At 32.4% G+C, this 14186-nt stretch overlaps 1 long non-coding RNA gene across 1 annotated transcript; it reads right to left on the bottom strand.

Annotated features, from left to right (window-relative positions):
• Positions 1-7350: 7350 nt before the first annotated feature.
• On the bottom strand, positions 7351-10965 carry LOC134711546 (uncharacterized). Its single transcript, XR_010106194.1, has 3 exons — positions 10932-10965; positions 10163-10260; positions 7351-7547 (listed from the first exon to the last, which is right to left on the bottom strand). It is a non-coding gene; the product is annotated as an uncharacterized LOC134711546 (long non-coding RNA).
• Positions 10966-14186: the final 3221 nt, after the last annotated feature.

Raw genomic sequence — 14186 nt, 5'->3', positions numbered from 1 at the left:
TTCATGTCAACACCGAAGTGCTGACTACTGGGCTAGTGATACCCTCGGGGACGAAACGTCCACCAGCAGTGGCATCGACCCAGTGGTGTAAATAGTTATCAAAGGTACCAGGATTATAATTTAGTACGCCAGACGCGCGTTTCGTTTACATTAGACTCATCAGTGACGCTCATATCAAAATATTTATAAAGCCAAACAAGTACGAAGTTGAAGAGCATTGAGGATCCAAAATCCCAAAAAGTTGTGCCAAATACGGCTAAGGTAATCTATTCCTGGTATTCCGAACCGTTGATGACGGCACGGTTACATTACAAAATTATGAGCTGGTAAATCAAAATAACGTCAGTCAATCAGAAGACGCGTTTCATTAAAATTTTTATTATTTTCAAGGTTGGAAATCTTTTTTTCAATATGTAAAGTAATTAAAAGCAACTGAGGGAATCACAAGAACTAAAAAAAAACGAAACGAGTAACATCTACGGGTTAAACTAACTGAATTTTGAATGTTAACTGAGGTATAATCCTATCCTTATCGTTAACTAAGACCGTCAAAAGTGGTGATATGATGTCTAGATTATACCACATTCTTTACAATATTCATATAAACATAGGCTAAAGCACACAAAACATTTGCTGTATACTAGCCAAGTAAACTTTTTTTAGTGTTTCCCTTTATTTTCACGAGTACAAGATTCTAGTATTTATTTATTGCCTAAGAATCCAGTAGTCTTAGAAATTGAACGTTTGTGTCTTCAAAATTATTTAAAATTCATTATGTTTCAAAGTGAACAATTAACTTGTATATATATTTGTTTAGGGGCCAACTCAAGGACGCCTCCGGGTGCGTGAATTTCTCGCAGCATTGAGAACCTGTTGGTGACCTTCTGTTGTTGTCTGTTCTATGGTCGGATTGTTGTCTCTTTGACACATTCCCCATTTCCATTCTCAATTTTGATTTGACTTGAATATTTCAGAGGCTCTAAGCTTTAATAAAACATTTGTTTTCTATTTGATTAAAGCCATGGCGATGATAGTTTTAATTTTGACTCTGTTTGAACTGTCCTACGATATCTTTCGCCTCTTTCTTGTCCTCGATCTTCAACACCAAATTGAAAAGTGAAAAAATGTCAATACATTTCTAACTTTATACTTTATACTTATGTACATACACCCTACACTTTTTTAACTACTTTATTCTAAAGCCCTAACCATTGAATTTTGAAACTTCCACGTGTTAAATAACCCAATAATAACCAGATTGACCATTATTAAGAAACCATTAAAATTAACAATATTTTATCAGGATATGATCATATTAAAGTATTTTGTTACACCTGCTTCCGATACTATGAAATCAAATTCAGTTACCAATTATCTAAAAAAAAAAAACTCAGAAAATTGAACACAAACACATTTTGTACAGCAAAGTCCTTAAACAGTATGTATTACGGATTTTAGGGGTCATAAGGCTCTAACGTTCGAAACGGTTAAACTTATAGCAAAAGCCAACTAGTCTTTAATCGTTCTTTTCATGGATTTTGGTCGAGAACTAGTCAGTCGAATTGTCTGAATAAAAACATACACTTGTTACATGAATCGTTTTTATGTGGGTCTATGGTATGAAGAATCTTACCTAAGGTATTAGATTTTTGTTTTACACGTACACACGTACACATTGCCAGAAATAAAATCACTACAGCTTTTCTTTCGAAACTTGTATTGTAGGTAAGATTATATGTATTTTAGTTTAAGAAATAAAAATCAAGTTTAAGTAATCATACGTTTTTTGATTGAGTTAAGTCTGCCAATTGATATTTTAAATTGTGTTTTTCTATGTTGTGATGTTATGCTATTGTTTCAGAAAAAGGGAGAAGGTTTGGATCCATTAAAACGTTTAATCCCGCTGCAAATGTTTGCACCTGTCCTAAGTCAGGAATCTGATGTACAGTAGTTGTCGTTTGTTTATGTAATGTATACGTGTTTCTCGTTTCGTTTATATAGATTAGACCGTTGGTTTTCCCGTTTGAATGGTTTTACACTAGTAACTAGTAGGGGCCCTTTATAGCTTGTTGTTCGGTGTGAGCCAAGGCTCCGTGTTGAAAGCCGTACTTTAACCTATAATGGTTTACTTTTTAAATTGTTACTTGGATGGAGAGTTGTCTCATTGGCACTCACACCACATCTTCCTATATCTAAGTACCTATGTAAAGCATTATAAACAAAACTTTATAAAAATCCAATTCTTTTGTAATTAATCAAAATGTCTGTCGTTCTATCTGTAGTTTTTTGAACAGTTAGTGTTTTTCTTGATGCCCGCGTCACACTGTCCCGATTTTTACGCCGATGTCAACACGATTATGGAAATTTTCAAAATCGGGACTGATCGTATCCAGATCGGGCTATTCTTAGTGCCATCTTTAACCATCGTAGAACTATCGGCCACTTGTTCTGGCCTTCGGGGAAAACTTCGGGAAGGGTTCTAAATTTTTTAACATGTTAAAAAATCCCTGAAGGTGCGTCCGATGTTGAGGGTTTGTATTGAGTTCGTATCACCATCCTCGCCATCGTAATGTCACCGGGAATGCATCTTTGAACATCGTATTGCATTCGTGTTTCCATCGTTTCCATCGGGTAGTTTTGACATTACGATGTCTACACGAATGAATCATGAAGCTACCCAAAGGTCATACGATGGCAACACGAATTCGTAAAGACCTCGTAATCCCGTTGTGTTGCCAACGAATAAAAGTACGAAGGCGACTAGATTGAACTACGACGGCAATAAATCCAGCTAAATGTAGGTTAATTTTCTCGCTAAAATACATTTAAAGTGCCATGCGCGATATGTACTGGTCAGTCTAATACGACAGTTAAGAAAGACGTTCACAAAACATTGAGCTCATATCATATGATTCTATGAGAACAAGAACGGCGACAGCGTTGTTTCTATTAATTCAAATTGAACAAGAAGAGCAGCTATTACAGGATCAGGATTTACTTTCACAAGTAAAATATTTTTTTTTTCAATTTTTCATATCAAGTAACATAATGAAAATCATAAACACGCTTCATACACCAACACTGCAGGTATACGTATATAGAGAAACCAACTTTTTCTTCATTACTCTGATTTTTAATGTATCTTCTGAGTTGTTGTCACACGAATGTTTACTCCATAACCATTTTGTTTTCTATATTTCATATTTTGCCGCATTTATTGCTTTCCCCACATCCTTCCTTTTGTCTATGTTATAATGATATTCTCCTTGAAAGAGCTCTTTTTGAATAAAAGGGATCAAAGAACCCATTACCTTACCTTTAAGATAGATCAGTAAACATGGGCATAGTTATGGGTGATTATTCAGACAAAAACACGGCATTGAGCGTAGCATCCCCTCGTATGTAACATATTGGGGACAAATATGGACACTATATTTGTAAATGACACATGCAGAAAATGGTAAATTGAATGTGCATATTTGATACATCAACTATTTTTTACAACCAAAACATTCAGTAACTGGAAAGAAATACCTTTAATATTGTCTTTAAATTTGCGTGATGCCTTCGACATATAATTTAAATGCATCGTAAGCTTACACGACGTCTTTTATACATCGTATGGCCATCGCGCTATCATCGTGATCCATTGTGTAGCCTTCGTAATCCATCGTGTAGCCTTCGTGATCCGTCTTGTAGGCTTCGGCTGAGATATACAGCTTAAATTCCCGTCTTCGGTTAATCTTCGTATGTCCATCTTTTGCTATCGTATATAATTTCCGCACCATCGTTTAGACTTCGTTATTCATTGTACTTGCTTCGGTCACTTTTTGGTATTTTAACGAGATCGGGACCAACTTCGTACGAACTTACAATTTTCGCATTCGGGTGTCCATCGTATATAAAAATCGTTACAATGTAACGCGGGCATGACGAAGAACCAAATGTCAACAAAAATTTGTCTGACATTCATTTTTCATTCTCTTTAAAGTTTCAGTCTTTTATTTATGTATTCCGCAAGTTAGAAACATTTCATGTACATTTAGAACTGTGACCTAAAATATTTGTTGCTACTTACATAGGTTAAAAAATTCTTCTGCTTTTTCAAAGTCTTTCTGTAGAATAAAAATATGCCCATTAAAAATTAAAAAAAATAATTCTATATAACAATTTTTGTTATACATGAATTGATTTTTACAATAACAAGCCCATGTTATTTGAATAAATTGTTCCTGTCTTCCAATGACAATTTTCTACTGCTTGAAAATGTTGTTATCTTTGAAAATAGTGAACTTTGTGTTTAAAGGGTATTTCGTATTCATAAAGTATCTATTTAAACTTTCAAGATAAAATAAAGTGCCAGCTGAGGACCACTTCCGGGTGCTGGATTTTCCAGCTGCATTGAAGCATTTGGGGGCTCTGGTTGTTATCTGCTCTTTGGTCGGATTGTTGTCTATGATATATTAAAACTGAGAATAGATATAGGGAAGGTGCCAAAGAGACAATATAGAACAGACAACAGCAGAAGGTCACCAACAGGTCTTCAATGCAACGAGCAATTCCCGCACCCGGAGGCGTCCTTCAGCTGGCCCCTAAACAAGTATATACAAGCTCAGTGATAATGAACGTCATACTAAACTCCAAATTGTACACAGGCAACTAAAAGTTATAATAATACAAGACTAACAAAGGCCAGAGGTTCCTGACTTGGGATAGGCGCGTAAATGCGGCGGGGTTAAACATGTTTGTGAGATCTTAACCCTCCCCTATACAAATGCAGAAAAGTAAACGAATAACAATACGCACATTAAAATTCAGTTTAAGAGAAGTACGAGTCTGATGTCAGAAGATGTAACGAAAGAAAATAAACAAAATGACAATAATACATAAATAACATCAGACTACTAGCAGTTAACTCACTTGCCAGCTTAGACTTCAATTAAACTGATTGAAAAATGATGTCTTCATCATATGAACTTCAGGCACATTCCTCCCCGTGAGGGGTTTATTATCATACCATCATAACATATCTGAGAAGAACATAACTCGTGTCATGCCAACAACTGGTTTATTAATAACAAATGTGTTAAGTTCCGATGCAGAAACCATATAAGTGAACCAATATTAACTCCATAATATGCAATCTTTAATGACCTGACAACAGTATCGTAACTATACCCCTTCTAAATAAGTCTATTTAAAGGTTTTGTTAGCTTCTTAGGTGAATTCTGACATTTTTGTGCTTTATAAAGAAAATTTCCATAAAATTGTGGATGTGAAATACCTGAACGTATAAGAAGTCTGCATGTTGAGCTATATTTACGAATGCTGTCCTTATACCGATGATAAAATTTAGTATATGTTTTGACTAGTTTGTGATATCGAAAACCCTGGTGTAATAATTTTTCAGTAAAACATAAATTTCTCTCGTTAAAATCTAAAACATTGTTACATACAAGGGAGCGTCACCATCTAAAAATGGATAATTAACGATCGGAAATGAGAAATCATCTCATTTATTATAAATTTTAGTATTTCCGTTAATGAGATATATATCAAGGTTGAGGAAAGGGCAGTGGTCATTGTTAGTATTAGCTTTATTTAAAGTAAGTTCAACAGGATACATTTCTTTAGTATAGGTACTGAAGTCGTCATTATTAAAAGCCAAAATATCATCCAAATATCTAAAAGTATTATTAAACTTGTGTATCAGATGTTGTTTCGATGGCTCTTTGCTTATTTTTGTCATAAATTGTAACTCATTGCAATACAATAACAGGCCGCCGCAATAAGTGGTGCACAGTTAGTCCCCATTGGAATTCCCCATTCCCCATTGGAATTCCCCTTTTTTCTATTTTCATTTGGAAATACCTGTACAAAGTCAGGAACATGACAGTTGTTTATTATTTGTTTAATGTTTTAGTGCTTTTGATTTTGCCATTTGATAAGGGACTTTCTGTTTTCAATTTTGCTTGGAATTCTGTATTTTTGTCGAGCCTTCGACTTTAGTCGAAAGTGCGAGACATAGCGATCCTTCATTCCGTCGTCGGAGGCGTCCACAAATATTCACTCTGTGGTTAAATTTTTGTAATTTTAATAACTTTCTTAAACTATACTGGATTTCTACCAAACTTGGACAGAAGCTTGCTTGTGATAATTAGATAGTATCAAAAAGCAAATTTTGTAAATAAAAACCAATACCTGTTTTCCGTATTTTATTTATAAATGGACTTTTTTTTCTGCCGGGAAACATAACCTTCACTTTGTGGTTAAAGTTTTTAAAATTTTAATTACTTTCTTAAACTTGCCAGGAATTGTACCAAACTTGGACAGAAGCTTGTTTATGATTATAAGATAGTATCCAAAAGTAAATTTTGTTAAAAAAAATCCATTTTTGCCGTATTTTAATTATAGATGAACTATGTTTTTCTGCCAGGATACAATAATTCACTCTGTGGTTAAAGTTTTTATTTTTTTTAATAATCTTTAAATACTATCCTGGATTTGTATCAAGAACTTGGACTAAAACTTGTTTATGATTAAAAGCTAGTACCTAGATGGACATTTTGTTAACATTATGTACCTTTTTATTATATAGTATTTTACTTATAAATGACCTAATTTCTTCCAGTTAATATTTGCAGTTAAAGTTTTTAAAACATTTATTAGATTCATAAAATATCCTGGATTTTTACACAACTTGGCCAGAAGCTTTTTACAATCAAAAGATAGTATGAAGAGGAATATTCCCCCCCCCCCTCATTTTTGTTGACCTGCGATTAACAGCAAAAGTAGGCGATACACTGTGTTCCACTGAACCCCTTACACATCTTTGTTTTGACTTTGATCAAACAACTATTGCGATAATTCAGCAGATGTATGGTTATGAGTAAAATATAATTTCTTTTCCTTATTTGACTATCAAATATTTTACCCAGCCTCAAATATTGCAAAAGGTAACTATTTTTTTATAAGTTAGGTTTTTTCAAGAAATGTGAAACGATCTTCAAACCATGTAAACCATGTAAACAGATGAACGAGACATTTATCCACAAGTGACTAAAGAATGGGATTAAAAACATCATACTGCCTTCCACAATGAACAACACCCATACAATATAGAACATAGAAGGCTTTAAAAGTTCCCGTAATAACAACTTATAAAAACAATTGAAAAAATATCATAGACCTTATGTATGCTTACAAATTGCCGCATTAGAAATCCTGATTTTGTAATTTATTCCATCATTTTTTTTTATATATATTCTTTCGACAGTTGAAACTATGTCTTCTGCAATTCATTGTCTATACATTTACATAGCAATACATAATATTATGCCTACCAGTTTATAATGACATCTAGCACAAATTAGCCAGCATCTATGTACTAATGTATAAACATCCATCTTGAAATCATGTGGTAACTCTGACATAAGTTGAAAATACTTGGTTGCAAATTGAGAGGCAAGGAATACAATAATCCTTGTATGACTTTCATAAAGGTCATAGCATATACGAACCAAATCTTCCATCACCTGATATGCTGCCTATAAAATACAAAAAAAAATAGATGAAGTTTCGAATTATATAGAACAAGCTATGATAGTCCGTTAAGTTCATGCATCCCCTGTTTCAAATTCTATCTGTTAATTCTTAAGCACTGGAAAATCTCATTCAAAATTTATGCGAACAATTATTGAATTAAATTGAACTAAAAATGTCAGACAGTCTTAAAAATAATTTCATGGGAATTAGTGATATATCAAGTCCTGATCATGAAAATATTTTGGATATAGTTTCTAAAACTGTTTGTTAAAACTCGTTCTCATTGATGTAGACTAAATTGCAATCAAAAAATTGTAATAACAAACAAATATTTGGATTTGTTACTATATTAAAAAAAACCAACGGCGTACATTAATGTTAACCAAGCTCTGTTCTTAACCTGTTGATTAATTACATAAAAATCTGAATGATTGCAACATAATTCCATATTGAAGTATGAAATCGTTCAAATCATTATTGAAAATTGTTATCCTAAACTGTTTCTAAAATTGATCGCCCTGAAGATCTTTAATAATTTTATGAATATCAAATATGTCCATGAAGATTTTGATTTATAGACGAACATTCTAAATGGTCATTCCGTAAAAGAAAAAAGTCCTGGTCATTTTGATAATGTTGAATTCCTTCTTATTTGTTAAGTGTACTATATAAATCTGCCCGGAAATATGTGTTTACTTATAGCGAGCTGTGTAAAGATGTTTTAATATCAGTGACAGTGAAATTATAGTAATTCCAAATACATAAATGGCAGCATGTTTTTTACAAGACCTAGAGTTGAAATAATTCATAATCAAGGAACCTAAATATCGACCCCGTCAATTACTTATTGGAACGAGTGTCGTACTAACATCATCCACGACTAAATTCGTACTCAGTGTTAAAATGTAAAAAATAGTTATCAACGGTACCAGGATTATAATCTAATACGCCATACTCGCGTTTACAAATTACATTAAATAAATTACTCTATGTAGGTCCAAGAACACAAGTAAGAAATCCTTTTGGCAGGAGGTTTTTAATGTTGGGACAGAACTCCAAACTAAAGTAGCTATTAAGAAAGAATATGATTTAATCGTATCTAATCTTTGGAATAATAAACCAATTGAGATTGGTAATCAATTCGTTCTGTATAAAAAAAAAATGACTGAAAATAGAGTCTTGCTAATTGTTGATTTAATAGATAATGATGGCCATCTATAAACTTTAGAAGATTTACTACAGCCAGTGATGTTTGGATGTTTGGTTATTCTAGATACAATTAAATATAGCCTTAAAATGTATATTAATCTGCAGTTAACTTTTGTCTCATTTTGGGTTGCTTTATAAAAAAGAACAATATTTACCAAATATATAGGATACAACAGAATTCATTAACAACCAACACCTGACTTCTACGAAAATATACACGTAAAAAATTAACAATTGTCAAGTTAAAAAAAGAAGATGTGGTATAATTACCAATGAGACAACTGTCCACAAGAAACCAAAATGACACAGACATGAACAACTATAGGTCACCATAGGGTCTTCAACAATGAGCCAAGCCCATACCGCATAGTCAGGCCCCGATAAGACAATGTAAAACAATTCAAACGAGAAAGAATATGATTTAATCGCATCTAATCTTTGGAATAATAAACCAATTGAGATTGGTAATCAATTCGTTCTGTATAAAAAAAAATGACTGAAAATAGAGTCTTGCTAATTGTTGATTTAATAGATAATGATGGCCATCTATAAACTTTAGAAGATTTACTACAGCCAGTGATGTTTGGATGTTTGGTTATTCTAGATACAATTAAATATAGCCTTAAAATGTATATTAATCTGCAGTTAACTTTTGTCTCATTTTGGGTTGCTTTATAAAAAAGAACAATATTTACCAAATATATAGGATACAACAGAATTCATTAACAACCAACACCTGACTTCTACGAAAATATACACGTAAAAAATTAACAATTGTCAAGTTAAAAAAAGAAGATGTGGTATAATTACCAATGAGACAACTGTCCACAAGAAACAAAAATGACACAGACATGAACAACTATAGGTCACCATAGGGTCTTCAACAATGAGCCAAGCCCATACCGCATAGTCAGGCCCCGATAAGACAATGTAAAACAATTCAAACGAGAAAACTAACGGCCTTATTTATATATAAAAAAAATGAACGAAAAACAAATATGTAATACATAAACAAACGCTTACCTCTGAATTACAGGCTCTTGACTTGGGACAGGCACATACATAGATAATGTGGCGGGGTTAAAGAAGTTAGGTTAGGTACATGAGTGTGGGTTTGCTGTCTTATTTGACACATCTAGGTTAATTTTAAGTTTTCTCGTACACAATTTAATCTTAAGAAGAAACAGAGTTAAAAGAGAGGTTAACTCAAATCATTAGCATACTTCGTTCAGTCAGTGTTCAAAATATATTCTGCAAGCTAAAGAACTATACAATAACAACATCTACTATAGTTGTTTACAAATGAAGTTGAATCATCCATAAGGGCTCCGAACACCCGAAATCATATAAACTGTTGTTTTCATTTATATAAAACATAAAATACTTACATGACTTTTCTTCCAATTACCTTTTCATTTTGTATTGCTTCCACTTGAGTTTTCTCCCATATAGCTGAACTTAATTTTTCGTGGTCATACAAGTCTGGGTTCCCGTAACAAATCAATCCTAAATGGTGCATTTCCAGAAGTAACATTTAGACTGAATATATTCCCGATTTGATTGATTTTAGATGCAAACGTCATTTCAATTTTAGATGTAAGGTATGTTTTATTTTTTCTTTGCCCGCATATGAGTAATTTTTAAGTCTACTTTATAATTATTGTCACAAATAAGTAAACAATATAATATATTTACAATAACTAGAATGATATGTTTAAAGAGATATAAAATGTTCTTTGAAATTAAAGGTTTACTCCCCTCAAATTAACAATAGACAATCTTCCTAAATGTCTCAATTGTAAATATCTAATGTGAAAATAAAACTCCCATAGTGACTCTTAATGTATATACAGTGTTGGAAGATGTATTATTTTAATGGTTAATGTTTTCGGTTTTCATTTTTTTTTTCAAAATGAAACATAAGCGGACGTTAATATACAAACAATTAATTCTCTCAACCTATTTTTCTTTACCGAATTTATCCTAATCATTTACAATAATCAACAGCTGTAAATGACATTTTAGATGGGATTTTCTTTTCAAGGCACAACATCATTGCAAACAAAAAAATGTCTATCAGATGTATATTCCGACGACTATATGATGATATCTATATATTTGTTTTATCTCAATGATTGTTGCGTCATTAATTCTATTATCTTTAAATTAATAAATACCTGTATAAAAACATCTTACAGCATCAAAGACACTTCCTGGCATCTGGAATATATCAAGGAATTCTTATAATCCTATTTCCCAAAGCTGTGATTACAAGATAAGCGTAAGAAGAAAAAGTAACAGATCAAAAGTCTAGAAATAGCTATGGTATACACTCAACGTAGACTTTTCTGTCACAATTGAAACTATGTTCGCCCAATCAAGACCTAGTTCAAACAAATTTTCGTTTTTAAAAGGGATCTTAGAATCTTAGAATTTTCCAAGACAAGTGGTCAGAACTTATCCATTAAAACAATAAAAATAAGGATGTCTCGCCAGTACACAGATGCCCAACTCACTCTTTCATTTTCTATGTTCAGTGGACCGTGAAGTCGGGGTAAAAACTCTAACTTGGCATTAGAATAAGAAAGAGCATATCATAGGTGAATATATGTACTTGTTGATTGGACTTCAACTTGATCAAAAAGTACCTTGACCAAAAACTTGAACCTTGAGCGGGACGGACGAACAGACGGGTAGCCGTTAGTTGAATCAGTTAGAAAAAAGTTTTATGTGAGAGAAACTGTAAAATTTTCATGAAACTTGAAATAAATTTTTTTCTGTTCAATTTAATCTACTATCATCAATATATAGAAGATCGGAATAAATACACATATCAAAGGTTAATTTCTTCCGTAATGTGACTGGCACAACTATATATACATAATACATGGTGTAATTACGGAAATCCACAGTGCATTGGGAAAAATTCAAGAAAAAAACACGTAATTGGTTCTTTGGTTGATTTGATAAACTAATAAATAAATAGTTCTGTTTTTTTCGTTTGGGGAGTGGTTAATAATGATCTATTGGTGGTTAAATCAATGATAATGCAGCGTTATCTTTTCGATAACATTTAGAGTTGAACTTTATAAAGATTATTGTATAATATCTAAGGAGCTATCCCAATTGTACAAAGAATGAAATATAAAAGCGCTTGCCAGCCAAATATTTGAAATATATAAAATGGGCAACTTTTTCACAGATATCCACAAACAATGCATTTTTTGATGTTCAATTAAAGGTTTTAGTAGATACTATAAACGAAAACATACACATTCTAGATTGAGGGATTGACCATCGCATGATTAAAAACAATACTATACAGTGTTAAATGTAACCTTCGTTGAAACATAAACGTGCACACCTTTATTAGAAGTTCTGAACACATTTTGTATTGTCTTCCAGTTCTTTTGATATTTTCCTCCAACATGTTATCAATTTTATAAGTATTTTTGCTTGTTCTTATTACGTTAAATACTTGGTCTAATCTGGATTCTATTTGAGCAATGGTAACTTTGGCATGTTGTTTATTTCCAATGTTTATCTGGCGATCAGCCAATTCAAGTAACGCATCATTTTCTGCTCCTTCTGCTTTTAAAATTTAAGAAAGAAAACGTTCACACATAAGGAAAAAATCAATCATCTAACTGATAGTTGTGGCCTCTATCAGCAAGACAATAAAAAGATATAAGATTTATACATAAAATCCAAGACTAAAGTGGTATTACATTTTGATTTGTCTAGTGCTTTGGCCTAGATTATCATTGAACAGATATTATTTTTCGAAATGTTCATGTAATTTTACCGATATTGCTAGTTCTACCACTGGGTCGATACATTTGTAGATTTCTTATAAATCTGCAATGATATACCAGTAACCAGTTCTTAAATTTAGTACTAACCTCTGAAGTGGAAAGAAAAGACTTATAAAATTTGCTCTCATAAATTAAAAAAACAACTTATTTTGATTAAGGAATGTAGCTCCATCATGCAAAGTTCTCTTTCTCTCTCCGTGTTTCGGCTATGTTTTTCTTTTTCTTTTTCAGTCATGTCAATCATTCATATTTGTATTTTGTATTAGGTTAAAGATTTTCAAATAATTTGGCTATAAACAGTTGCATAAAATATTGCAGTAAATATCTACTGAATATATAATTTAATGGTTTCTTCAAGCAGTCAAATGTGGGCAACTTGACGCCAATTTTGTCTCTTCAGTAAACCAAGATCGCAGTTTCACTACATTAGTGCAGATATTGCTTACAATTTCTCAGCACTCGAATCCAGTAGCATAATTTCTCATAATTCAGTTTTCTGCATTAGACTTTTTTTAAATTATTCCCAAATCATGTTGATTTATAGATTAGTAATACAACAACAAATGGAAGTTTTTAACGACCTTGACTGGCTATACAGCCCTTGCACGGTCGGCTATTAGTAATACGACGTTAAAACTGGACCCTTAAGTGCAGAAATGTAATCAGGCGATGGTGACTTAAGATGTTTTTGTTAATTATATGTCCGTTTGGCTGTTTAGTTCCTTTCAAATCATTAATACGTAATTGTCTTTCTGGGTTTTTTATGTGTAGTGTCACTGCTGTGATTATTATTTTGATGATGTCACTATGATTTTTTGTCAATTGCAATTCACAGAAAATCACGAATTACGAAAATATAAAAATATATAAAAATCTGTAGAAAAACGGATCACGATAGCGAAAATGCGCCGATCACGAAGAACGAAAATTAGCAATCAGGCCTCTTATTTATGAAGTCTTCAACATTTGTAAATAGTCGTTATATACCATATATAGTTTTTACTAGTTGTAACATTTACCAAATGTCCATGTATCTTCTACCACAAGAGACGCATTAATCTGCTTCTCTTTGAATAATTCACGCCCATTGCTTTTTCTTGATAAATTCTCGACAAACGACGTTAGTTGTTGTGCCAATTTTCCATCTCGCAAATCTCGGGCTTTCATCTCTAGATTCAGGGTCACAGAGCTTTTACGTAAAGGATATTTCTCCGACTCTAAAAGTATAATAAAAAAAATTCATACACATGACGTGGTTGTGATAATTGATTTGTTATAAATAGGCCTTAAGTTTTCTTTATTGAATTTTTTTTTAAGTCCATGTCCATATCCAACTATACGGTATTGAGTTTTCTCTTTGTTGAATGTCGTACGGTTGCATATAACTACTGACTTCCACTTCCACTTTGGTGGAAAGTTGTCTCATTGAAAATCATACCACATGTGTTTATTTTTATATTGTGATTTTAATCGTAAGATTGTTTACAAAAAATGGCCACTTATAACTTTTAATACCTTCAAAATAGGGTGACGATCTTCTTCATAAGTGTAAAGTTTTAAAAGTGGTTTCGCTAAGTACTAAATACATATAAATTGCCGAAATGCCCATCTGGTGTA

The sequence above is a fragment of the Mytilus trossulus genome, chromosome 1 (genome assembly GCF_036588685.1).
Source record: "Mytilus trossulus isolate FHL-02 chromosome 1, PNRI_Mtr1.1.1.hap1, whole genome shotgun sequence".
In the NCBI taxonomy this organism is placed as follows: Eukaryota; Metazoa; Mollusca; class Bivalvia; order Mytilida; family Mytilidae; genus Mytilus; species Mytilus trossulus.
This window is presented reverse-complemented; position numbering and strand designations above follow the sequence as displayed.